Source organism: Oncorhynchus gorbuscha, linkage group LG20 (genome assembly GCF_021184085.1).
Source record: "Oncorhynchus gorbuscha isolate QuinsamMale2020 ecotype Even-year linkage group LG20, OgorEven_v1.0, whole genome shotgun sequence".
NCBI classification, from domain to species: Eukaryota; Metazoa; Chordata; class Actinopteri; order Salmoniformes; family Salmonidae; genus Oncorhynchus; species Oncorhynchus gorbuscha.
The window spans coordinates 27,263,750-27,289,749 of NC_060192.1; the positions used below are offsets into that span (position 1 = coordinate 27,263,750).

The following is a 26,000-nucleotide window of genomic DNA, read 5'->3' on the forward strand; positions in this document are numbered from 1 at the left end:
CCTTCCAACTAACGAGATGAACAAGCCAGCACATGTGTAACACGTACTGACTAACGATGTGACAGCAATCGGTGCGCCCGACGTGCTAACTTCCAACCTCGAAATGTAAAGGGAAAAACCAAAGCCTGCAACATCATAACAGAACATTTCCATTTTGGAGTAATTCACAATTGTCCTTTATGATTGCACTAACAGTCAAGATAACAACATCAATCAAGCTCATTTGGAGATGTTCATGATGAAAGGAACAGAAAAGGAGTGAATCCTCCCACAAATGATGCATTTATGCCACACATCAAAATCAGTTAACACAAATTGCCCTTTTCACAACAACTATTGTCACAGAGCGCTTTACAACAAACCAGCCAGACCCCCAAAGAGCAGGCGGCAGCTAAGTAAACATTAAAATATGAAACTAGGTGAGACAAATTGTCAATATTCTAGACTTCAATCAACTTCTTCCCCATTGAGACTGAAGTCCATAATGAGTGTATCTTGTCATTCTGAGAACGTGACCAAGCCACCAGAGTCATAGTCTCTTGATGTGCTCGGTGACATTTTGACAACTGGTCTTCTTGTATAGCTTACTGTAGTGTATTTTATTCGGCCAGAAGATTCTGTTGAGACATCCACTGCTGAAAGACTCCATCCTTCTCCTGTCATTCTTGACAACACGGCAACACTCCAAACTATACAGCAGAACAGATTTGACGTTGCTGTTGTATTACAGGTGGATATTTGTTTTGATGCTGTTCTGCTCAGACCTCCAAATGGGTCAATGAGAGATTGTTGTCTAGAGATCCTACAGCTGGGGAGAACAGGGTCCTCTCAATACCTCTGGGTTGTATATGATGTGGTTTTGGCCATGAACCAGTCAGTGGTAATAAGGCTGTATCCCTGGCTGTATCACACCCGGATGTGATTGGGAGTCCCATAGTGCGGCGCACAATTGTCCCAAAGTCGTCCGGGTTTAGCCGGGGCAGGCCGTCATTGTCAATAAGAATTTGTTCTTAACTGACTAGCCTAGTTAAATAAAGGTTAAATAAAATAAATGTTTAAAAATATATATATATATTAAATAAGTAAGACAATAGGAGAGATGAGTGTCTCACTACGGACTGCATAGGGAACCACCTGGAGATGGTACTGCCAAAGATCTGCATGTTGCTCATGTGCAGGCCGTCAAATCAAGATTATATCAAGTTGTTTTTGACCAACGATAACGTGTCAGTTTGTCGCTTTCACAAGTTTGTAGTAACAACATGTTTAGCTACTTGAGAAATTGGCTTGAATATAGGTTGAGAGAAAAGCAACTTCTAAGAAAGAAATGTTCACTTCTCCCATTGACTCCCCAACCCCCAGCTGGTCTGTTGAGTCTGCTTCACGAGATGTTGCCGGTAGTATTGGCCACTTGGAACTCTGGGTTTGAAAACTCTTTGGTTTTGCCCATAAGGACATGACATTTGAAGTAGTTGAAAAATGGCCCTATGATTGTATCAATCTTGATTAGTATACCATAGAATCTCAGAAACTTCCAGCCTTTTCTTTCTGTGTTATGAGGTTTAGGGGTAGCAGTGTGCAGTTGCTCCTGCCTTAGGTGGGTGTCAATGGTGACTCCATGCATAGATTTGTGGTAAAGTACAATCAGGAGGGGAAAAAAACAGTGTAATCCAATTTTCAACAGAAATAATATTATATTGCGTACATTGTCCGAAACAGCATTTTGATTGGATTTCATCCCATGGCCGTCCACCATTACATAATAACAATCAGAACTGTTTTTGGTATTTTAATAATTGGCCATCAAAACATGGGGGTAGACATCTTTTCTGTGATATCATGTTTGGTTAAACTGATATAACAGACAATATATTGTCCGTTTATGACGGAATAACAAACATTGCTCCCTGTAGTTGTTTCTGATGTTGTGCTTAAAGGGACTTGTTGTTGCTGCTACAAAATGGAAGTGTTCTCTTCTGAAATATCATTTGAGAAGTGATGGGTGGCATTTGGAACCCACAAGCACTTGAGGTCCATACGGTACTTGCCCATGAAATCACCAAGTCCCTGGGTCCAGACAATTTCAAAGACCTTCCTGTGTTCCATGAATTTACAGTGTCACACAGTATCCACATTCACAACCAGGAACAAGACGACAGCAGTAGACAACTGTATGGCTCTGTATGCCACATAAACAATATTCTATTGTGCGATTTATGTATATTCTATAAACTGCGATTTATATAATAATCTGAGCTGTTTATGATGTTATGCATGGATCCGTCGTATTCATTGACCTGAGGTGTAGACATCAAAACATAGGTGTAGACATCAGATATGATCAGATATGATGGAAAATACATTGTCCGGTATGGCGGAATAGCAAAATGGTCGCTTTATGTTTTGCATGGCATTGTTGTAATCCTTGACCATCAACATAGGGGTAGACATCGCCTTTTCTATGTCGTCATGTTGGTTCAGGAGATGTGAGGCAAAATACATTATTTGGAAAATATCCGCCACGGCAACCAGTACGGCGTTTTTGCATTGGCTCCGTATTTGAAAATGTCCCAGGCCATGAACTGTACAAGTGTACCAAGTTCCGTGCTTTTATGAAAAAGTTAACATATCACCTTAAAGCTTGGCACATATCGCCTAGATTAGCAGAGGAAACACAGGATCTGTCTCAATTCATCTTTCTGCTATTCCTCACCTTGTCAACCCCATTGGTGGAGAAGGTCTTAGGTCCCTCCCCTCAGACCTTCTCATCCAATGTGCTTTAATTTGAGGAGGAGAGAGGATGTGAGGAATCAACAGCCTTTTCTCCGTTGGATTTGCTCAACTCCTGTGTCCTCTCTCCTATGTTCTCTCTCACTTCCGTTTAAAAAAAAGGTCAGAGAGAGAGAGCGTGAACAAAAATGTGATGGTATGAAATTAGACTCTCCTTCTCCACTCGTGTGTTATCAAGCAAAAAACGTTTAGTGGTGGATCCTAAAATAAATGTGTTAAGGGATAAAAACAAATGAGGTTAGTTTTGCAATACAAAAAAATAAAATAAGTAGCATGTGGTTTTTAAATGTGTACATGCTTTTCTCCTCCGACAAAACAAAAGCTGATTAAAAAAGGTGGTGTGGAAGATTTAAAAACTCTTCTGTTTGCCTACTAATGAATTGACGACTCCTCGACCACTTATCAGATTCCAGGTCAAATCAAATCAAATAAAATCAAATCAAATCAAATTTTATTTGTCACATACACATGGTTAGCAGATGTTAATGCGAGTGTAGCGAAATGCTTGTGCTTCTAGTTCCGACAATGCAGTGATAACCAACAAGTAATCTAACTAACAATTCCAAAACTACTGTCTTATACACAGTGTAAGGGGATAAGGAACATGTACATAAGGATATATGAATGAGTGATGGTACAGAGCAGCATACAGTAGATGGTATCGAGTACAGTATATACATATGAGATGAGTGTGTAGACATAGTAAACAAAGTGGCATAGTTAAAGTGGCTAGTGATACATGTGTTACATAAGGATGCAGTCGATGATGTAGAGTACAGTATATACATATGCATATGAGATGAATAATGTAGGGTAAGTAACATTATATAAGGTAGCATTGTTTAAAGTGGCTAGTGATATATTTACATCATTTCCCATCAATTCCCATTATTAAAATGGCTGGAGTTGGGTCAGTGTCAATGACAGTGTGTTGGCAGCAGCCACTCAATGTTAGTGGTGGCTGTTTAACAGTCTGATGGCCTTGAGATAGAAGCTGTTTTTCAGTCTCTCGGTCCCAGCTTTGATGCACCTGTACTGACCTCGCCTTCTGGATGATAGCGGGGTGAACAGGCAGTGGTTCGGGTGGTTGATGTCCTTGATGATCTTTATGGCCTTCCTGTAACAACGGGTGGTGTAGGTGTCCTGGAGGGCAGGTAGTTTGCCCCCGGTGATGCGTTGTGCAGTCCTCACTACCCTCTGGAGAGCCTTACGGTTGAGGGCGGAGCAGTTGCCGTACCAGGCGGTGATACAGCCCGCCAGGATGCTCTCGATTGTGCATCTGTAGAAGTTTGTGAGTGCTTTTGGTGACAAGCCAAATTTCTTCAGCCTCCTGAGGTTGAATAGGCGCTGCTGCGCCTTCTTCACGACGCTGTCAGTGTGAGTGGACCAATTCAGTTTGTCTGTGATGTGTATGCCGAGGAACTTAAAACTAGCTACCCTCTCCACTACTGTTCCATCGATGTGGATAGGGGGTGTTCCCTCTGCTGTTTCCTGAAGTCCACAATCATCTCCTTAGTTTTGTTGACGTTGAGTGTGAGGTTATTTTCCTGACACCACACTCCGAGGGCCCTCACCTCCTCCCTGTAGGCCGTCTCGTCGTTGTTGGTAATCAAGCCTACCACTGTTGTGTCGTCCGCAAACTTGATGATTGAGTTGGAGGCGTGCGTGGCCACGCAGTCGTGGGTGAACAGGGAGTACAGGAGAGAGCTCAGAACGCACCCTTGTGGGGCCCCGTGTTGAGGATCAGCGGGGAGGAGATGTTGTTGCCTACCCTCACCACCTGGGGGCGGCCCGTCAGGAAGTCAGTACCCAGTTGCACTGGGCGGGGTCGAGACCCAGGGTCTCGAGCTTGATGACGAGCTTGGAGGGTACTATGGTGTTGAATGCCGAGCTGTAGTCAATGAACAGCATTCTCACATAGGTATTCCTCTTGTCCAGGTGGGTTAGGGCAGTGTGCAGTGTGGTTGAGATTGCATCGTCTGTGGACCTATTTGGGCGGTAAGCAAATTGGAGTGGGTCTAGGGTGTCAGGTAGGGTGGAGGTGATATGGTCCTTGACTAGTCTCTCAAAGCACTTCATGATGACGGAAGTGAGTGCTACGGGGGCGGTAGTCGTTTAGCTCAGTTACCTTAGCTTTCTTGGGAACAGGAACAATGGTGGCCCTCTTGAAGCATGTGGGAACAGCAGACTGGTATAGGGATTGATTGAATATGTCCGTAAACACACCGGCCAGCTGGTCTGCGCATGCTCTGAGGGCGCGGCTGGGGATGCCGTCATAGAGGAGAGAGGAGTGAGTAGAGAGGGTGGAGGACACACTTTTGCCCAAATAAGGAGTCAGAGGAACAACTGAGAAAGATCCTGCAGTCTTTAACATGTTTAGATTGATGTCCACCGTGTGCTTTCAATGACAAATTTACAGAGCATTCGGCAAGTATTCAGACCCCTTGACTTTTCCCATATTTTGTTACGTTACAGCCTTGTTCTGAAATTGATTAAATACACATTTTTCCTCATCAATCTACACACAATACCCCATAATGACAAAGTGAAAACAGGTTTTTCAAATTTTTTTCAATTAAAAAAAAAACAAGAAACAGAAACCTTATTTACATAAGTATTCAAAATCTTTACTATGAGACTCGAAATTGAGCTCAGATGCATCCTGCTTCCATTGATCATCCTTGAGATGTTTCTACAACTTGATTGGAGTCCACTTATGGTAAATGTAATTGATTGGACATGATTTGGAAAGGCATACACCCGTCTATATAAGGTCCTACAGTTAACAGTGCATGTCAGAGCAAAAACCAAGCCATGAGGTTTGAGCTCCGAGACAGGATCGTGTCGAGGCACAAATCTGGGGAAGGGTACTAAAAAAATGTCTGTAGCATTGAAAGTCCCCAAGAGCACAGTGGCCTCCATCATTCTTAAGTGGAAGAAGTTTCAAACCACCTATACTCTTCCCTAGAGCTGGCCGCCCAGCCAAACGGAGCAATTGAGGAGAAGGGCCTTGGTTAGGGAGGTGACCAAGAACCTGATGATCACTGACAGAGTTTGAGTTCCTCTGTGGAGATGGGTGAACTTTCCAGAAGGACAATCATCTCTGCAGCACTCCACCAATCAGCCTTTATTGTAGAGTGGCCAGACAGAAGCCACTCCTCAGTAAAAAGGCACATGACAGCCCGCTTGGAGTTTGCCAAAAGGCTCCTAAAGGACTCTCAGACCTTGAGAAACAAGATTCTTTGGTCTGATGTAATCAAGATTGAAGTCTTTGGCCTGAAGGCAAAGCGCCACGTCTAGAGGAAATCTGGCACCATCTGTAATAGAAAATTGTAATTGTATGTGTCCACATAACTGAGTATGTGACTAACATTGTGAAACTGTCCTATTATAATCTCCTGTTCTTGGGACTATAATCCTGTGTTGCAAGCCAGCGGTGTCCTTGTATAGATAAAAGGGAACTGAGAGTCCGCACAAGAACAGAAACTATAAAGATGCTGTACCAGTCAAAAGTGATCATACGGATGATCTCCGCATGTGTGGTTCCCACCGTGAAGCATGGAAGAAGAGGTGGAGTTGTGATAAGGAAAGGCAGAGAAAGTGAAATAAAAGGAATTGTGCATTCCTAGATCACTTTGCTCTAAGTGATAGAGAGCATGCTCTACCGCTAGCCTGACTGGAATATCAGGTTAGTGATACACTTATTACCAGTGGACAGGAATAACTGTTTCTCATACAGTTGAAACTAAGAATCATAACAAACCTATGTTTTGTCAAGCAAATAACTGCAGGTCTCACTGCAATTGACCGTTAATTAACATAAACACATTTAGCATCTCCAGGCTTCCGCACCTACAAGCCACTGATGCTGACCTTTGGAACGTCTACATTTTAACAAGTCTAATAAATCCATGTAATATAGCCTATACCTTCACAATAAATCCATGATTTATTTTAGACAGGTCTAAAGCAACATGATATGAAGAAAATGCAGTCTACTCCAGAAGAACAGAATAGCATACTCTGAGTTGTCCTTGTGTTAGGTCCTGATCTGACGATGCCATATGGCTGTGGGCTACACTCGTTCATTAAGCAGACAACATTTGCTTAGAATTCTGTCGCATTATTTTATAGTATGAAGAACACAATTGAACAAAGCTGAATAAAATAGAAAGGATATATCCCAGATTAATACATCCACTAGCATTATCAAAAGTGACCGCATATGCAATTATGCATGTAATGCTTTTATTATAAAGGTGCATTTTTATGGTGACAATGATCTTCCCTAAACTTGAAACTCACCCGCTGCTTCCTGTATGGTATGCTCTACACCCCTTGGAAAACGGATGAATGTGATTCATTTTAAGAAGTTAGTTGTGATACAAAAACATATAGGCCCTATGGGCTAGGCTACATGAGGTATGCGACTATCATTCAGAAAAGTCGCAAAAAAAGCATTTTCTTTAGGAATGTATTGAAGTAAAGGTTGTCAAAATATGAATAGTAACATGAAGTACAGGTACCCCAAAAAAACTACTTAAGTGGTACTTTCAAGTATTTTTACTTTTTTTACTTTTCACCACTGCTTACACTGCACTTCCAAATTTAGTCATGGCCAAGGCACCATTTGTTTGAATCACTGTGGCATTGTGAGACCGAGCAGGAAGAGTTGGCTGATGTGAACTTAACCATTGAACATCAGCAGTTTTTCTCTGTGCCCCAATCAGTTCCCCATATCTCTATCTCCAATATAGAGGATACCAAATGGGAATAATTTGGTACATGGGTGAGGGGTGTGAGGTTGGCAACGGACTGGGAGGCTCATCAGACGGGAGAGAATTGTCCTCTGTGGTTGGGGCTCACAGAACATATGTGAACAGCACGCAGAGGGGACAATGAAGTCCTTGTTCCTCTTGCACCTTAACAAGGCCGCCCCTGACAGCGCACTATTGTCTCAGGTTTCGGACTGTTTATGGTCAAAGGATAAATATGACATAGGGAAAATGAGAGGAGCAACGCCTGTAACAGTCTCTCATAAAGGCACATTTTGGCCCCACAAAGCAATTGTGTAAGGAGGCGGGCAATGGTAAAATCCTGACCTCTCTGCTGAGCAGGGGGCTTGTTGTCACCTGCATGTCATCACCTGTACGTCATCGTCATCACACCAATGTGACCTGTAAAAAAAAGCATCTGGTGAATGGAGAATGGTACAAGATCTTAGAGCTGTTAAAGATGCAGTGTACGCCAGGGCTCCAGTCGTGCCCACCCAGTCACTATCCTTTCTTCTGTCCTACCAGATTCAATTTGGTTTACAGTTGTTGATTTGGCTAATGGATTTTTTAGCATTCCTGTGTACACAGATTCTCAGTACTAGTTCGCGGTTTCTTTTCAATGACAGCACTATCAGTGGGCTGTTCTGCGCCAAGGTTACATTGAGAGGAATTTTTGCCTATGAATTGAGCGCCAACTTGCTGTAATTTGTGTCCCCTAAAGGAAGCACTCTTGTATAGTACGTTGACAACCTCCTTCTTTGCTCCCCTGACAGAGAATCATGTGAAATTGATACAGTTGCGCTGCACAATTTTCTAGCTGACAATGGCCACAAGGCCTTCGAAAACTAAGTTACATTGTGTCCAACAGACAGTGAAATATTTGGGCCATGAGATTACACCAGAGGGCAGGAGTTTGGCTACAGACAGGGTTAAAGCTATTTTACAAGTTCCTAAACCATGCACCATGGAACAAATGTTGTCACTGCTGGGAATGCTGAAATGGTCCACCCTCATTCATTTGAAACTCATGGCCATGGGGGATCAGATTGAGTGGACTAAAGATGGTGAAGAAGCGCTAATTCGGCTTAAACAGGCACTCTCGTCGTCGCCTTGTTTGGGGTTACCTGATTACTCTAAACCATTATATTTGTTCTTTGTGTTTATTGCAGCAGTACTGACACAAACTGTGGTAAGATGAGACCTGTTGGGTTCTACTGGAAACGTCTCCATACTGTTGCGTGCACTGCTCCCTTGCCTCCGCTCTGTGGCAGCAGCAACGGAGGCAGAGTTGGCCTGTGCTGACATTGTAGCTATGTGGCCCTTAACTGTTCATGTGCCTCACATAAACAGGCAAGGACCGCACATCTCACCCCCGCAAGACTGTTACATTTGCACTGTCTTAAACCCTGCAACCTTACTCCCCACAGTCTGACGGTGATGCACATGACTGCAGTGAGGTGATTGACCTCTTGTGTAAACCACGCCCTGATCTCCAAGATGTGCCAATTCCTAACAGTGTTTTAATCTATTTTGTTGATGGTTGTGCTAATCGTTCTTCTTCAGGTGATCGATTGCATCGTTTGCTGTGTGTACCCCCCACAGCATTGAGGAGGCAGCCAGACTGCCCTCCCACTTGTCTGCACAGACAGCAGAGCTGGTTGTGTTGGGAAAGGGGAAGTCCCTCACAGTGCACACAGACTCTCAGTACTATTTTGGTTCCTGTCACATTTCTTGGAACCCTGTGGCAACATACTCCCTGAAGTGTTTTTTCCCTACATTGCAAAATTGTCACATGGTTTGGACCATGTGTCAAAGGGAGGATGTCTGTATATGTTAATAGATTTTGGCACACAGTTGGGTTTACTACTTTTGCTGATTAAAAATATATATATATATATATATTGGTGCAGCCCATAATATTGGAGGAGCTGCACCCATGCCTATTTCAGCTCACCCCACACCTGAGATGCCCTCTAGTCATTTGATGATGAACTTTATTGAATTCTCCCCTTGTCGTGGCTACAAATATTGTCTGGTGATGGTGGACATGTTTTCTAAATGGATAGAATGTTTTCCATGCGGACTTGTATCATCAGGGGTTTCCCCTGTACAAATGCCACAAATCCAAGAATGCGTGAACTGAACTGTAGAAGTTGAAAACCTGCCTGTCAAATCGAGTTGTGTGATTGTTCCTGACATTGTTGTTATTGATGTTATTCCTGGACCAGATTCAAGATATCTCTCATGCTGTTGAGAAATTGGCAAACTGTACTGCTGCTGGTATGGAATAATTATCTGGTGAGCTAGCTGCTATGAGAATGATGACCCTCCAAAACCGTGCACCGCTGCGCTGTGGGTGGCACTTGTACAGTAATTGGCCCTGAATGTTGTACAGATACGTCAAGGTATATTTCAATTACACAACAGATGGCAGAATTTGAAAATAAGTTACATGCCGAATTTACTCTCCAGTCCGATGGTTGGTGGAAAGAATGGATGGTCAGGGATGGTTGGTGGAAAATGTTAGTTGTCTTAGCCATTGTATTGATTTTGCTGCTCTGTCATGCTGGTAAAAGAGGACCCAAAAGCGACTTAACAGAAGCAGAGTTTAATAATGTTCAAAACGGAATAACTGACATCCTCTAGATTTGTAGAGGGGAAAAACAACTGGAGAAGCGGCCACAGACTGCAGGTCGCTTCGGGTAGGCGCAGGCCGTAGTCGACTGAGACACCTGCTCACACGCAGCGTCTGATGAAGGCACAAAACACGACAGAACAGGGTGATACACAATCACGGCAAAAAACACGACAGGACAGGGCGAAACGCAATCACAGCATGGTGAATACAATATAAGGAACCGACGGAACAGGAACGGATTACAAAGGAATAAATAGGGAATCTAATCAGGGGAAAGGATCGGGAACAGGTGTGGGAAGACTAAATGATGATTAGGGGAATAGGAACAGCTGGGAGCAGGAACGGAACGATAGAGAGAAGAGAGAGCGAGAGAGTGAGAGAGGGAGGGGGAGAGAGAGAGATAGAACCAAACAAGACCAGCAGAGGGAAACGAATAGCATGGGGAGCACAGGGACAAGACATGACAATAAATGACAAACATGACAGTACCCCCCCCACTCACCGAGCGCCTCCTGGCGCTCTCGAGGAGGAACACTGGCAGCAACGGAGGAAATCATAGATCAAACGGTCCAGCACGTCCCGAGAAAGAACCCAACTCCTCTCCTCAGGACCGTAACGAAAAACGATAAAAAGGGAAACTAGGGTACTACTCTAAAAAAAAATGAGAACTAGGGACAGACTGAGACACAGCAAGGGCAGAGACAAGAACAGGAGAGATGCGATGGCAGGGAACAGACTGAGACCCAGCAAGACCAGGAGCAGAAGCAGAAAAAAAAATTACCAGACTTCTTCTGCGCGCAGTCTGAACACGCAGCCACGAAACGGCGCGTGTCACGCTCCTGAGTCGGCCACCAAAAGCGCTGGCGAATAGACGCAAGAGTGCCTCGAACACCGGGATGACCAGCTAACTTGGCAGAGTGAGCCCACTGAAGAACAGCCAGACGAGTGGAAACAGGAACGAAAAGGAGGTTACTAGGACAAGCGCGCGGCGACGCAGTGTGCGTGAGTGCTTGCTTAACCTGTCTTTCAATTCCCCAGACTGTCAACCCGACAACACGCCCATAAGGAAGAATCCCCTCGAGATCAGTAGAAGCCACAGAAGAACTAAACAGACGGGATAAGGCATCAGGCTTGGTGTTCTTGCTACCCGGACGGTAAGAAATCACAAACTCGAAACGAGCGAAAAACAACGCCCAACGAGCTTGACGGGCATTAAGTCGTTTGGCAGAACGGATGTACTCAAGGTTCTTATGGTCTGTCCAAACGACAAAAGGAACGGTCGCCCCCTCCAACCACTGTCGCCATTCGCCTAGGGCTAAGCGGATGGCGAGCAGTTCACGGTTACCCACATCATAGTTGCGCTCAGATGGCGACAGGCGATGAGAAAAATAAGCGCAAGGATGAACCTTATCGTCAGACTGGAAGCGCTGGGATAGAATGGCTCCCACGCCTACCTCTGAAGCGTCAACCTCGACAATAAATTGTCTAGTGACGTCAGGAGTAACGAGGATAGGAGCGGACGTAAAACGTTCTTTTAGAAGATCAAAAGCTCCCTGGGCGGAACCGGACCACTTAAAACACGTCTTGACAGAAGTAAGAGCTGTGAGAGGGGCAGCAACTTGACCGAAATTACGAATGAAACGCCGATAGAAATTAGCGAAACCTAAAAAGCGCTGCAACTCGACACGTGACCTTGGAACGGGCCAATCACTGACAGCTTGGACCTTAGCGGAATCCATCTGAATGCCTTCAGCGGAAATAACGGAACCGAGAAAGGTAACGGAGGAGACATGAAAAGAGCACTTCTCAGCCTTTACGTAGAGACAATTCTCTAAAAGGCGCTGTAGAACACGTCGAACGTGCTGAACATGAATCTCGAGTGACGGAGAAAAAATCAGGATATCGTCAAGATAGACAAAAACAAAAATGTTCAGCATGTCTCTCAGAACATCATTAACTAATGCCTGAAAAACAGCTGGCGCATTGGCGAGACCGAACGGCAGAACCCGGTACTCAAAATGCCCTAACGGAGTGTTAAACGCCGTTTTCCACTCGTCCCCCTCTGATGCGCACGAGATGGTAAGCGTTACGAAGGTCCAACTTAGTAAAGCACCTGGCTCCCTGCAGAATCTCGAAGGCTGATGACATAAGGGAAGCGGATAACGATTCTTAACCGTTATGTCATTCAGCCCTCGATAATCCACGCAGGGGCGCAGAGTACCGTCCTTCTTCTTAACAAAAAGAACCCCGCCCCGGCCGGAGAAGAAGAAGGCACTATGGTACCGGCGTCAAGAGACACAGACAAATAATCCTCGAGAGCCTTACGTTCGGGAGCCGACAGAGAGTATAGTCTACCTCGAGGAGGCGTGGTCCCTGGAAGGAGATCAATACTACAATCATACGACCGGTGAGGAGGAAGGGAGTTGGCTCGGGACCGACTGAAGACCGTGCGCAGATCATGATATTCCTCCGGCACTCCTGTCAAATCGCCAGGTTCCTCCTGAGAAGTAGGGAGAGAAGAAACGGGAGGGATGGCAGACATTAAACACTTCACATGACAAGAAACGTTCCAGGATAGGATAGAATTACTAGACCAATTAATAGAAGGATTATGACATACTAGCCAGGGATGACCCAAAACAACAGGTGTAAACGGTGAACGGAAAATCAAAAAAGAAATAGTCTCACTGTGGTTACCAGATACTGTGAGAGTTAAAGGTAGTGTCTCAAATTTGATACTGGGAAGATGACTACCATCTAAGGCAAACATGGGCGTAGGCTTGTCTAACGGTCTGAAAGGAATGTTATGTTTCCGAACCCATGCTTCGTCCATGAAACAACCCTCAGCCCCAGAGTCAATCAAGGCACTGCATGTAGCACCCGAACCGGTCCAGCGTAGATGGACCGACATAGTAGTACAAGATCTAGATGAAGAGGACTGAGTAGTAGCGCTCACCAGTAGCCCTCCGCTTACTGATGGGCTCTGGCCTCTTACTGGACATGAATTAACAAAATGTCCAGCAACTCCGCAGTAGAGGCACAGGCGGTTGGTGATCCTCCGTTCCCTCTCCTTATTCGAGATGCGAATCCCTCCCAGCTGCATGGGCTCAGTCTCAAAGCCAGAGGAGGGAGATGGTTGCGATGCGGAGCAGGGAAACACCGTTGATGCGAGCTCTCTTCCACGAGCCCGGTGACGAAGATCTACCCGTCGTTCTATGCGGATGGCGAGAGCAATCAAAGAGTCCACATCTGAAGGAACCTCCCGGGAGAGAATCTCATCCTTAACCACTGCGTGGAGTCCCTCCAGAAAACGAGCGAGCAGCGCCGGCTCGTTCCACTCACTAGAGGCAGCAAGAGTGCGAAACTCAATGGAATAATCCGTTATGGACCGTTCACCTTGGCATAAGGAAGCCAGGGCCCTAGAAGCCTCCCCACCAAAAACTGAACGGTCAAAAACCCGAATCATCTCCTCTTTAAAGTTCTGGAATTTGATAGAGCAATCAGCCCTTGCCTCCCAGATAGCTGTGCCCCATTCTCGAGCCCGGCCAGTAAGGAGTGAAATGACGTAAGCAACCCGAGCTCTCTCTCTAGAGTATGTGTTGGGTTGGAGAGAGAACACAATCTCACACTGCGTGAGAAAGGAGCGGCACTCAGTGGGCTGCCCGGAGTAGCAAGGTGGGTTATTAACCCTAGGTTCTGGAGGCTCGGCAGGCCAGGAAGTAACAGGTGGCACGAGACGTAGACTCTGGAACTGTCCAGAGAGGTCGGAAACCTGAGCGGCCAGGTTCTCCACGGCATGGCGAGCAGCGGACAATTCCTGCTCGTGTCTGCCGAGCATGGCTCCTTGGATCTCGACGGCAGTGTAACGAGCGTCTGAAGTCGCTGGGTCCATTCCTTGGTCGGTTCCTTCTGTCATGCTGGTAAAAGAGGACCCAAAAGCGACTTAACAGAAGCAGAGTTTAATAATGTTCAAAACGGAATAACTGACATCCTCTAGATTTGTAGAGGGAAAACAACTGGAGAAGCGGCCACAGACTGCAGGTCGCTTCGGGTAGGCGCAGGCCGTAGTCGACTGAGACACCTGCTCACACGCAGCGTCTGATGAAGGCACAAAACACGACAGAACAGGGTGATACACAATCACGGCAAAAACACGACAGGACAGGGCGAAACGCAATCACAGCATGGTGAATACAATATAAGGAACCGACGGAACAGGAACGGATTACAAAGGAATAAATAGGGAATCTAATCAGGGGAAAGGATCGGGAACAGGTGTGGGAAGACTAAATGATGATTAGGGGAATAGGAACAGCTGGGAGCAGGAACGGAACGATAGAGAGAAGAGAGAGCGAGAGAGTGAGAGAGGGAGGGGGAGAGAGAGAGATAGAACCAAACAAGACCAGCAGAGGGAAACGAATAGCATGGGGAGCACAGGGACAAGACATGACAATAAATGACAAACATGACATGCTCATCCTCATGTTGACGTTTTGCTGTAATAGGTGCTTAAAACTGGTAACTAATTCAAGGCCAAATGTAATGTTAAATGTTTATTTATTTAACATGGCCAGTCAGTTAAGAACAAATTCTTATTTACAATGACGGCCTAACCCGACCTCCCCTAACCCGGACTACGCTGGGCCAATTGTGCGTTGCCCTATGGGACTCCCGATCCGATACATCCCGGGATGGAACCAGGGTCTGCAGTGATGCCTCTAGTACTGCGATGCAGTGCCTTAGATCTCTGCGCCCATGACCGAGGGCCAGAATGCAAGTTGTGAAGGATTAGCTGAGCTACCATTTACTACTGAAGACAGTGATGTCTGGCCTGACCTTTACCCAGTGCCCAACTAGGCCCAACCACTCACCCTTCAGCTCTTAAAGAATCCTTTCTTTAAACGATTTTGGTAAATTGTATCTAATCATTAATGGAAACTGGCAAGTTAGAACTGTATATGATGTGTAAAGGGTTGAAGGACTACAGGATATTGTGCCTTTAGAAGCTTGCTACATTTAAAATTGATTCAATAATTGTTAAGGGGTTAACAAAAAGGACCATTTTAATTGTATGTGTACAGTCGTGGCCAAAAGTTTTGAGATTGACACAAATATGAATTTTCACAAAGTTTGCTGCTTCAGTGTCTTTAGAGATTTTTGTCAGATATTACTATGGAATACTGAAGTATAATTACAAGCATTTCATAAGTGTCAAAGGCTTTTATTGACAATTACATGAAGTTGATGCAAAGAGTCAATATTTGCAATGTTGACCCTTCTTTTTCAAGACCTCTGCAATCCTTCCTGGCATGCTGTCAATTAACTTCTGGGCCACATCCTGACTGAAGGCAGCCCATTCTTGCATAATCAATGCTTGGAGTTTGTCAGAATTTGAGTTTTCTTTTTGCCTACCCGCCTCTTGAGGATTGACCACAAGTTATCAATGGGATTAAGGTCTGGGGAGTTTCCTAGCCATGAACCCAAAATATAGATGTTTTGTTCCCCGAGCCACTTAGTTATCACTTTTGCCTTATGGCAAGGTGTTCCATCATGCTGGAAAAGGCATTGTTCGTCACCAAACTGTTCCTGGATGGTTGGGAGAAGTTGCTCTCAGAGGATGTGTTGGTACCATTCTTTATTCATGGCTGTGTTTTTAGGCAAAATTGTGAGTGAGCCCACTTCCTTGGCTGAGACGCAACCCCACACATGAATGGTCTCAGGGTGCTTTACTGTTGGCATGACACAGGACTGATGATAGTGCTCACCTGGTCTTCTCCGGACAAGCTTTTTTCCGGATGTCCCAAACAATCGGAAAGGGGATTCATCAGAGAAAATGACTTGACCCCAGTCCTCAGCAGTCCAATCCCTGTACCTTCTGCAGAATATCAGTCTGTCCCTGATGTGTTTCCTTTCTTGACACCAGGCCATCCTCCAAAAGTCTTCGCCTCACTGTGTGTGCAGATGCACTCACACCTGCCTGCTGCCATTCCTGAGCAAGCTCTGTACTGGTGGTGCCCCGATCCCGCAGCTGAATCAAATTTAGGAGACGATCCTGGCACTTGCTGGACATTCTTGGGCGCCCTGAAGCCTTCTTCACAACAATTGAACCGCTCTCCTTGAAGTTCTTGATGATCCGATAAATGGTTTATTTAGGTACAATCTTACTGGCAGCAATATCCTTGCCTGTGAAGCCCTCTTTGTACAAAGCAATGATGACGGCACGTGTTTCCTTGCAGGTAACCATGTTTGACAGAGGAAGAACAATGATTCCAAACAATGATTCCTTTTGAAGCTTCCAGTCTGTTATTCGAACTCAATCAGCATGACAGAGTGATCTCCAGCCTTGTCCTCGTCAACACACACCTGTCTTAACGGGAGAATCACTGACATCAGCTGGTCCTTTTGTGGCAGGGCTGAAATGCAGTCAAATGTTTTTTGGGGATTCAGTTCATTTGCATGGCAAAGAGGGACTTTGCAATGATTTGCAATTCATCTGATCACTCTTCATAACATTCTGGAGTATATGCAAATTGCCATCATACTAACTGAAGTAGCAGACTTTGTGAAAATTAATATTTGTGTCATTCTCAAAACTTTTGGCCACGACTGTACATTCCTGAGTATGTGACAAACTTTGTGAAACTGTCCTATTATAATATCCTGTTCTTGGGAGTATAATCCTGTGTTGCAAACCGGCTTGCTCTTGTGTCCTTGTATGGATAAAAGGGAACTGAGAGTCTCGCCCAAGAACAGACACTATAAAGATATGTGCCTATCACCCAATGATTCAGAATTCAGACTGTCTACACTGTGCTGTGTAAATCTGTTATTCTCTCTGAACTCAGAAATAAAGAATCTTGGTTTGACTTAGACTCCAGCCGATCCTCATTTTAAAATATCCACCACACATCCCTACGGTGAATCATGGTGGCAGCATCATGCTGTGGGGGATGTTTTTCAACGTAGGAGTGGCTTCGGGACGAGTCTCGGAATGTCCTTGAGTGGGCCAGCCAGAGCCCAGACTTGAACCCGATCGAACATCTCTGGAGAGACCTGAAAATATCTGTGCAGCGAAGCTTCCCATCCAACCTGACAGAACTTGAGAGGATCTGCAGAGAAGATTGGGAGAAACTCTCCAAATACAGGTGTGTCAAGCTTGTAGCGTCATACCCAAGAAGACTCCAGGCTGTAATCACTGCCGAAGGTGCTTCAACAATGTACTCAGTAAAGAGTCTGAATACTTATGTAAATGTGATATTTCGTTTTTTTAATGTTTAATACATTTGCAAACATGTCTAAAAACCGGTTTTTGCTTAGTCATTGTGGGGTATTGTGTGTAGATTGATGAGGGAATTTAACATTTTAGAATAAGGCTGTAACGTAACAAAATGTGGAAAAAGTCAAGGGGTCTGAATACTTTCCGAATGCATTGTATGTTCAGTATTTAGTGAGTTTGACACGGATGACTTCTGGCCCACAGACTTAACGAACACACATCTGGGTTTTGCTCTCTCTCTCTTTCTGTTCTCAGGAAAAAGGATAAGGAAAGAACAGACAAGCTGCCTGAGAGGACAGATAGACAGTGTGTCTGTCCTGTATTCTGTTGGAAGACTCAGGGATTGAACCCCTGCTACTCGTCACGGAACAGATAAAGTAATTTATTTTACAGTTCAACCTGCCCAGAGGTCCAAATGAAGGAAAAGCAAGTTATGTTGGGACAGTTTTACTCACAATTTTTTTTATTTAACCTTTTTAACTAGGCAAGTCAGTTAAGAACAAATTCCTATTTACAATGACAGCCTTGGAACAGTGGGTTCTGCCTGCTAACCTGGGCTTCAGAGCACTGGTCATTGAGCACCTCGTTTGGTAGATTTTGTAATGTTATTGATCTTCAACCAGATATGAAGGAGAGGAGAAAACATGAAGGGGAAAGAGGAAGGTGGAAGTCTCCGGGATTGAACCCTTACCACTAGGATTACATCCTGAATCCAGGATGCAACGCTACCACTAGACCAAACTCAAACTAGTCATGGAACAGATAAAGTTATTTTACAGTTCAACCTCCCCAGAGGTCCACATGAAGAAAAAGCAAGGTATGTTGGGACAGTTTTACTCAATATATTTTGTGATTTTTATTTAACCTTTATTTAACTAGGCAAGTCAGTTAAGACCATATTCTTATTTACAAAGATGGCCTAGGAACAGTGGGTTCTGCCTTGTTCAGGGGCAGAACGACAGATTTTTACCTTGTCAGATCAGGGATTCGATCTAGCAACCTTTCAGTTACTGGCACAACGCTACTTGCCATCCCGAAACTTGAGGGGCAGTTTTTCCAGACTCGTATTAAGCCTAGTCCAAAACGAAAACACTTTTAATGGAGATTCTCTATTGAGAATTTGTGGGATCAAGTTTTGGGGGTAAAAATTTTAACACGGCAATGTATGCATGATGATATAATTTCGTATGTACTGCATGTCACTGTAGTTTTACCGGAAGATACACACTCTTCCGGTAATATCTACCAAACTACACAAGGTTGACACAGGAAGGGTATCTCTGTCAAAGTAAAGTATTCAGCATTCAACCTTATTGCTTGTTGTAACATGAGGGTAGGTTTATTAGCTAATATCATGATTTATTAAATGTTTACTATTGTATTTGTTGTGTACTGGAAGTATATCATTAAACTTTGTCTGATGTGCGGCGCTGAATGTGGTTGCACGTGGTCCCCACCATGCTTAGCATGGACAGTACGGAACAGATACTATGGATGAATGTTGTGAATGTGTTTTGTTTATATGGCTGGTCAGCAGACATCCAAGCTACAGTACTTTATGATATGTTGCTTGTGTTGTTATACATTTGAATATTTGAATGATTAGAAGGTTTTAAGTTTTGGATGAGGCCTGCTCACGACACAGCAGCACCACGTGTTGAGCAGATCAGCAGACAAAAGAGGGACAAAAAGTTGTGATTCACAACTACAGTATATTACAATACAGCTTTTAGAAACATTAACAGGTGTTTAGATTTGGCCTTTGGGGATTTTTTCAGGTACCATTGTTGAACTCCAGAGCTGGGATTGACATCCTTAGCCTATAATGGTGCAGTTTTCAAGATAATATAAGCATATTTGGATGAAAATGTGTTGAGGGTAGATACTGCTATTTTATAGCCGAAGCAGTATTGTATTGCACTGCCTTTTCAGACATGAGATGTTTTACTGCATTGTCGTTGTAGGACAGATTATTTATTGCATCGTGGTTGTAGGACAGATTATTTATTGCATCGTGGTTGTAGGACAGGTGTGTTTACTGCATTGTCGTTGTAGGACAGATGTTTTATTGCATCGTGGTTGTAGGACAGATGTTTTATTGCATTGTGGTTGTAGGACAGATGTTTTATTGCATCGTGGTTGTAGGACAGATTATTTTATTGCATCGTGGTTGTAGGACAGATTATTTATTGCATCGTGGTTGTAGGACAGGTGTTTTTATTGGATCGTGGTTGTAGGACAGATGTTTTATTGCATCGTGGTTGTAGGACAGATGTTTTATTGCATCGTGGTTGTAGGACAGATGTTTTATTGCATCGTGGTTGTAGGACAGATTATTTTATTGCATCGTGGTTGTAGGACAGATGTTTTATTGCATTGTGGTTGTAGGACAGGTGTGTTTATTGCATCGTGGTTGTAGGACAGATTATTTATTGCATCGTGGTTGTAGGACAGATTATTTATTGCATCGTGGTTGTAGGACAGGTGTGTTTACTGCATTGTCGTTGTAGGACAGATGTTTTATTGCATCGTGGTTGTAGGACAGATGTTTTATTGCAATGTGGTTGTAGGACAGGTGTATTTATTGCATCGTGGTTCTAGGAGAGATGTTTTATTGCATCGTGGTTGTAGGACAGATGTTTTATTGCATCGTGGTTGTAGGACAGATGTTTTATTGCATCGTGGTTGTAGGACAGGTATGTTTATTGCATCGTGGTTGTAGGACAGATGATTTATTGCATCGTGGTTGTAGAACAGATGTTTTATTGGATCGTGGTTGTAGGACAGATGTTTTATTGGATCGTGGTTGTAGGACAGATGTTTTATTGGATCGTGGTTGTAGGACAGGTTTGTTTATTGCATTGTGGTTGTAGGACAGATGTGTTTATTAGCTAATGGCATCTTGTTTTATTCTTCTACCTCTCAATCATATTAACATGTCTTGATTACTTATTACAATGTAATAAATTATAACCTAATTCACAGAATGAACACTCAAATGATCAACTTGACCAGGCAGTCCCAGAACCCCTCTCTGGAGAGACCAACCCTCCTCCCAGCATCACCCCTCTTCCTGTGAGTGTAGACACACACACAAATTGGCAAATAATCAGTGACTATGGTTAAAAACAGTTTTCAGACACATTGATACTGTAAGTTACTATGTTTACTATGTGTTGTGTTTCAGGGTCCAGTCCAGTGTGTAGACAACCCCTCAGGTGATCCTGGAGAGGTGGTCTATGACACACACACATTTCCCATCAGACATCAGCCTCCTGTGAGTAAAGTGTGACAGTTCAGAGACCTTCAGTTCATATCTGGCTGTGGTTTGGTTGTCATGGTCGAAGGACCATGATTGTAATAAGAAACCTTAGGTGCTGGCTTAAGGCCGGTAGCAACCACTTTAGAATGTCCGGTCAGAACAAGGATGAGGTGGCTTTCCAGGTTAAGGGGAGTTTAACGGAAGACGATGTCCACATTCACACACATCTGACCACTCATGGTTCATATCACTGAGAATCATGTCCAGTGAGAACTGACATGAACTGCATGTTGTTTAGATGCACAATTAAACATCAGACATACAGGGATTCAGTCCACATCAGACATACAGGGATTCAGTCCACATCAGACATACAGGGATTCAGTCCACATCAGACATACAGGGATTCAGTCCACATCAGACATACAGGGATTCAGTCCACAGGAGGAAACGTGCAACAGGAGGGTAAACTGTGGAAGTGCTCATCAGGATAGGGAAAGCACATCTTTGACCACACAGTGTGCTGGGGTCAGACTAACTAAAACTGTAGTCCCGGGAATCAAGGCTGTTGATAGGCTGAACGAGATGTGGTGATAAGTATTTGGTGTGACCTTGACCAATAAGACACTAACAAAAGTGGGGGTCCTCTGAATAGGAGACTAACACCGTACCCAAACCGGCCGCAGGTGTGCGCTGTCTTGCGCAAATAGATTTTGTTTTTATGGTTAAAAACAGTTTTCAGAAACATTGATACTGTAGGTTACTATGTTTACTATGTGTTGTGTTTCAGGGTCCAGTCCAGTGTGTAGACAACCCCTCATTCGCCTCCTGTGCATTTCTTCAGCCATTCCTGGACCTGTGACCAAAAACAAGCTACATATGGACAATACCAAAATAAATGATCCAATGACTGCCTCCTCTCAGCAAGATCTGCAGAGCTTGGTTGCAAGAATTCTGTATAGTAATTTAAAATGAAAAATGTAAAGCTTTGAATCCAGCTTTGTTTTGCGTATCAATTCATAAACAATGTGCCATGGAATGGGTCGAAAAACATCGAAAATCTCTTCCCAACTATTTTGTCATTTATATGGCACAGCTGTCAGTGTTTTGGTCCTTAAATTAAATTGCTATATGTTTTAATTTATCACACTTTTCTTTAATCGTTTATGTTCTTTAATGCAGGGCCGACATATAAGTTCCTTACGTTTTTCTCCTTCTACTTGCCTCTTCCATTTTTTGGTTGTAATTTTGGGTAGAGCAGACATTTCTATATGTGTGTGTTAGCTGCATGTGTAACATAACTCCACCAGTCCTATTTATGATATCATTCACTAAGATTACCTTTTTTTTTTTAAGTTTCTTCGAAAAATACGTTGGTTTTTTATTATAAATTAGCATATTCGAGTTTAACCACAATATTAGTTTTATTATTTGTTCTGTCTTTTCAGATGGATTAAACTGAAATTGCAACCAACTTTCTAAGGCTTGTTTTATTTTGTATTTTTTTAGATTATTTCCTTTTCAAACAACCGGAAGTGAGCAGGTGTAATCTGAATAAATGGGAAAAGGTCATTCTTGAACATAGCATGAGACATTCCTACCAACTTACTAGAGAACCAGTTTGGATTTAAGTATAACTTCTGTATGACGGATGCCTTTAGTGAGAGGTCTAATGCTTTAATATTTAATCATTTCTGCCCTCTGAATTCATATTCGTAATATAAAGAGGCCCTTTTAATTTTGTCTGGCTTGCCATTCCAAATCAATATTTTTTGTTGTTGATATAATTTAAAAAGCAGGTCACTAGGTGTAGGCAAAACCATAAGAAAATAGATCAACTGTGATATTACTATAGAGTTAATCATGGTGATTTTTCCACAAATAGACAGGTATTTTCCTTTCAAAGTTAGCAAGATCTTTTCTATTTTTTCTAACTTTCTATAAAAATGTATTGGAGTGAGATCATTTCTTTGTATACCGAGTATGTCCACATCTCCGTCAGACCATTTAATTGGTAAATTACATGGTAATGAAAAATGTGAATTTTTTTGTGATCCAATATGTAATACTTGGTTTTATGTCATTTGGTTTTCCAGAGAGGATAGCAAAAGTATCTAGATCCTCTATGAGGCCGTGGAGAGATTTTAATTGTGGTTTTAAAAGAATCATCAGAGTACAATGACACCTTCGTTTTTAAACCACGGATTTCTAATCTAATTTTAACAGCTAACAACCTTGTTTTACTCCTCTAGATAGTTTAAATCTTTCTGAGATGTACCCATTATTTTCTATTTTACACCTAAGGTTACTGTATAGAACTTTAATAATAATTGTAATAATAATAATTACAATATTGCAGATTAACACTGGAGTGATAAATGATCAGATGATCATGTACAGGTAGAGATATTGGCATGCAAAAGAGCAGAAAAGTAAATAAATAAAAACTGGGGATGAGGTAGGTGAAAATGGGTGGGCTATTTACCAATAGATGTACAACTGCAGCGATCGGTTAGCTGCTCAGATAGCTGATGTTTGAAGTTGGTGAGGGAGATAAAAGTCTCCAACTTCAGCGATATATATATATATATATACCACAAAAAAAGTTCAATAAAATAAATACAATAATGTGATGATCCGACCGCATTCTGTCCCCTATCAACATTTTTTTAAACTTTTGGTGCCGGGGAGAATAGCATAAGAAAGTAGTCAAGACGACTAGCCTGATTAAGCCTCTGTCATGTATATCTCACTAGGTCAGGGTATTTAAGCCTCCATATAGCCACTAATTTAAATATATCCATGACATTCATGATTTCCTTAAGTGCCTGAGGGTGATAGTTTGTAGTGTGATTTCCTTTACGGTCCATAGAGGTATTTAAAACCGTATTAAAATCTCCCACCATAATAATAGAGTCTAGTGTTGCTAGTAGAGTTGATAAATTATTATATATATTTTCAAAGAAGCTTGGATCTGTAGTGTCTGGGATCTACATCTGTTTATATTAGTTACTATGCTGTATTACGGCAGTGTTACGTTACTACACTTATTTAGGAAATGCACATGTGCCATCCAGCATGTGCACCTATTAAGAAGTGCACATGCGCACTGAGGTGCCGGGAACTGTAGAGCACGAGGGGTTTTGACTAAAGGAAAACTAACTGTACTCCCGTCTCCTGCCTGGTTATTTCTCCACAACACAAATATTACAGTGGCGACGAGGTGATTAAACTACTTAAACGGACATTGCTTGAAGGGAAGAATGTTACGTGATTAATGAAACTCAAAATAATTATGTAATTCTTCAGTTATTTTTTATTTTCTTTCGCCAGTGGAAAAGACTAAGCACTGCTAGTAGGTACAGTGTTCAGGAGCTGCCAAGTAGCAAGACTATTGGAGTCCAGAATAGCGACACTGCCCTCTGGTGGTTAAATAAATACAAAATTAATTGAACCTATTGAAATTAGGCGATCTCAGTGGAGAAATATTGGGGGGATAAAAGGAAGAAGGAACGTAACACGGTGTGTACATTATTACAAATGAGTACAGTGAATGAAGTAATTGCAGAAACTTCTGAAGTGAAGAATTAGATTAAAATTAAGGAATACAAGGAATAAGGAAACTGAACAATTAACTGAAAATGGCAACCATTGGTTGAGTACCAGAGTTTGAGGCTACAACATAGGATTTTGATTCCTATTTGGAGCGTTTTGAGCGTTGGCTGGCTGCAAATGAAATCAAAGATGAAAAGAAAGCAGACCTATTTCTCAGTGGTTTTGGTCCAACTGAGTATGAGTTGCTGAAAGGTCTAATTGAACCAATAAAAGAAGTGGAGTTGAACTATGCAGAACTGACTGAAACTCTTTCAAGCCTATTCTCATTGCAGAACGTTTCAGATTTTACCAACATCACCAGAGTCAAGGGAAACCGGGACAGCCCATTTTCTGCAATTCCGAATAAAACCCAACTTTGAGAAATTCTCAGCAGACTATGTTTCTCTCAATCACGGGTGGACGAAGGTTGCAGACCATTGCTGAATCTTTTAACCATACCACGTGGTTAAACTCTTAGACTATCGATACCGACAGAAAAAGAACAAGTCTTTGATATTAATTACTCGTCTGCAGCTAGGAATTCAGTACCATTGAACGCGAAGAACGACAACCGCCAAAACATCCATTCTATAACAACATGAATGAATGTCACTCTGAACTATCCACTATAACCACGACAGAGAGAGAGACACGGACAATTCTACAAAAGAAACAAACTTTTCAACAGCGATCAAGAAGACACACTGAGCGTAAATATATACACTGCTCAAAAAAATAAAGGGAACACTTAATTAAACAACACAATGTAACTCCAAGTCAATCACACTTCTGTGAAATCAAACTGTCCACTTAGGAAGCAACACTGATTGACAATAAATGTCACATGCTGTTGTGCAAATGGAATAGACAACAGGTGGAAATTATAGGCAATTAGCAAGACACCCCCAATAAAGGAGTGGTTCTGCAGGTGATAACCACAAACCACTTCTCAGTTCCTTTGCTTCCTGGCTGATGTTTTGGTCACTTTTGAATGCTGGCGGTTTTTTCACTCTAGTGGTAGCATGAGACGGAGTCTACAACCCACACAAGTGGCTCGGGCTCAGGTAGTGCAGCTCATCCAGGATGGCACATCAATGCGAGCTGTGGCAAGAAGGTTTGCTGTGTCTGTCAGCGTAGTGTCCAGAGCATGGAGGCGCTACCAGGAGACAGGCCAGTACATCAGGATACGTGGAGGAGGCCGTAGGAGGGCAACAACCCAGCAGCAGGACCGCTACCTCCGCCTTTGTGCAAGGAGGAGCACTGCCAGAGCCCTGCAAAATGACCTCCAGCAGGCCACAAATGTGCATGTGTCTGCTCAAACGGTCAGAAACAGACTCCATGAGGGTGGTTTGAGGGCCCGACGTCCACAGGTGGGGGTTGTGCTTACAGCCCAACGCCGTGCAGGACGTTTGGCATTTGCCAGAGAACACCAAGATTGGCAAATTTGACACTGGCGCCCTGTGCTCTTCACAGATGAAAGCAGGTTCACACTGAGCACGTGACAGACGTGACAGTCTGGAAACGCCGTGGAGAACATTCTGCTGCCTGCAACATCCTCCAGCATGACCAGTTTGGCGGTGGGTCAGTCATGGTGTGGGGTGGCACTTCTTTGGGGAGGCGCACAGCCTTCCATGTGCTCGCCAGAGGTAGCCTGACTGCCATTAG

At 43.3% G+C, this 26,000-nt stretch overlaps 1 long non-coding RNA gene across 2 annotated transcripts; it reads left to right on the forward strand.

Annotated features, from left to right (window-relative positions):
- Positions 1–17,286: 17,286 nt before the first annotated feature.
- On the forward strand, positions 17,287–22,215 carry LOC124007533. Of its 2 annotated transcripts, none has more exons than XR_006833946.1 (6): positions 17,287–17,348; positions 17,735–17,856; positions 18,103–18,296; positions 20,465–20,554; positions 20,667–20,756; positions 21,532–22,215. It is a non-coding gene; the product is annotated as an uncharacterized LOC124007533 (long non-coding RNA). The 2 variants fall into 2 exon arrangements; XR_006833947.1 differs by having other exon boundaries at positions 17,348–17,407.
- Positions 22,216–26,000: the final 3,785 nt, after the last annotated feature.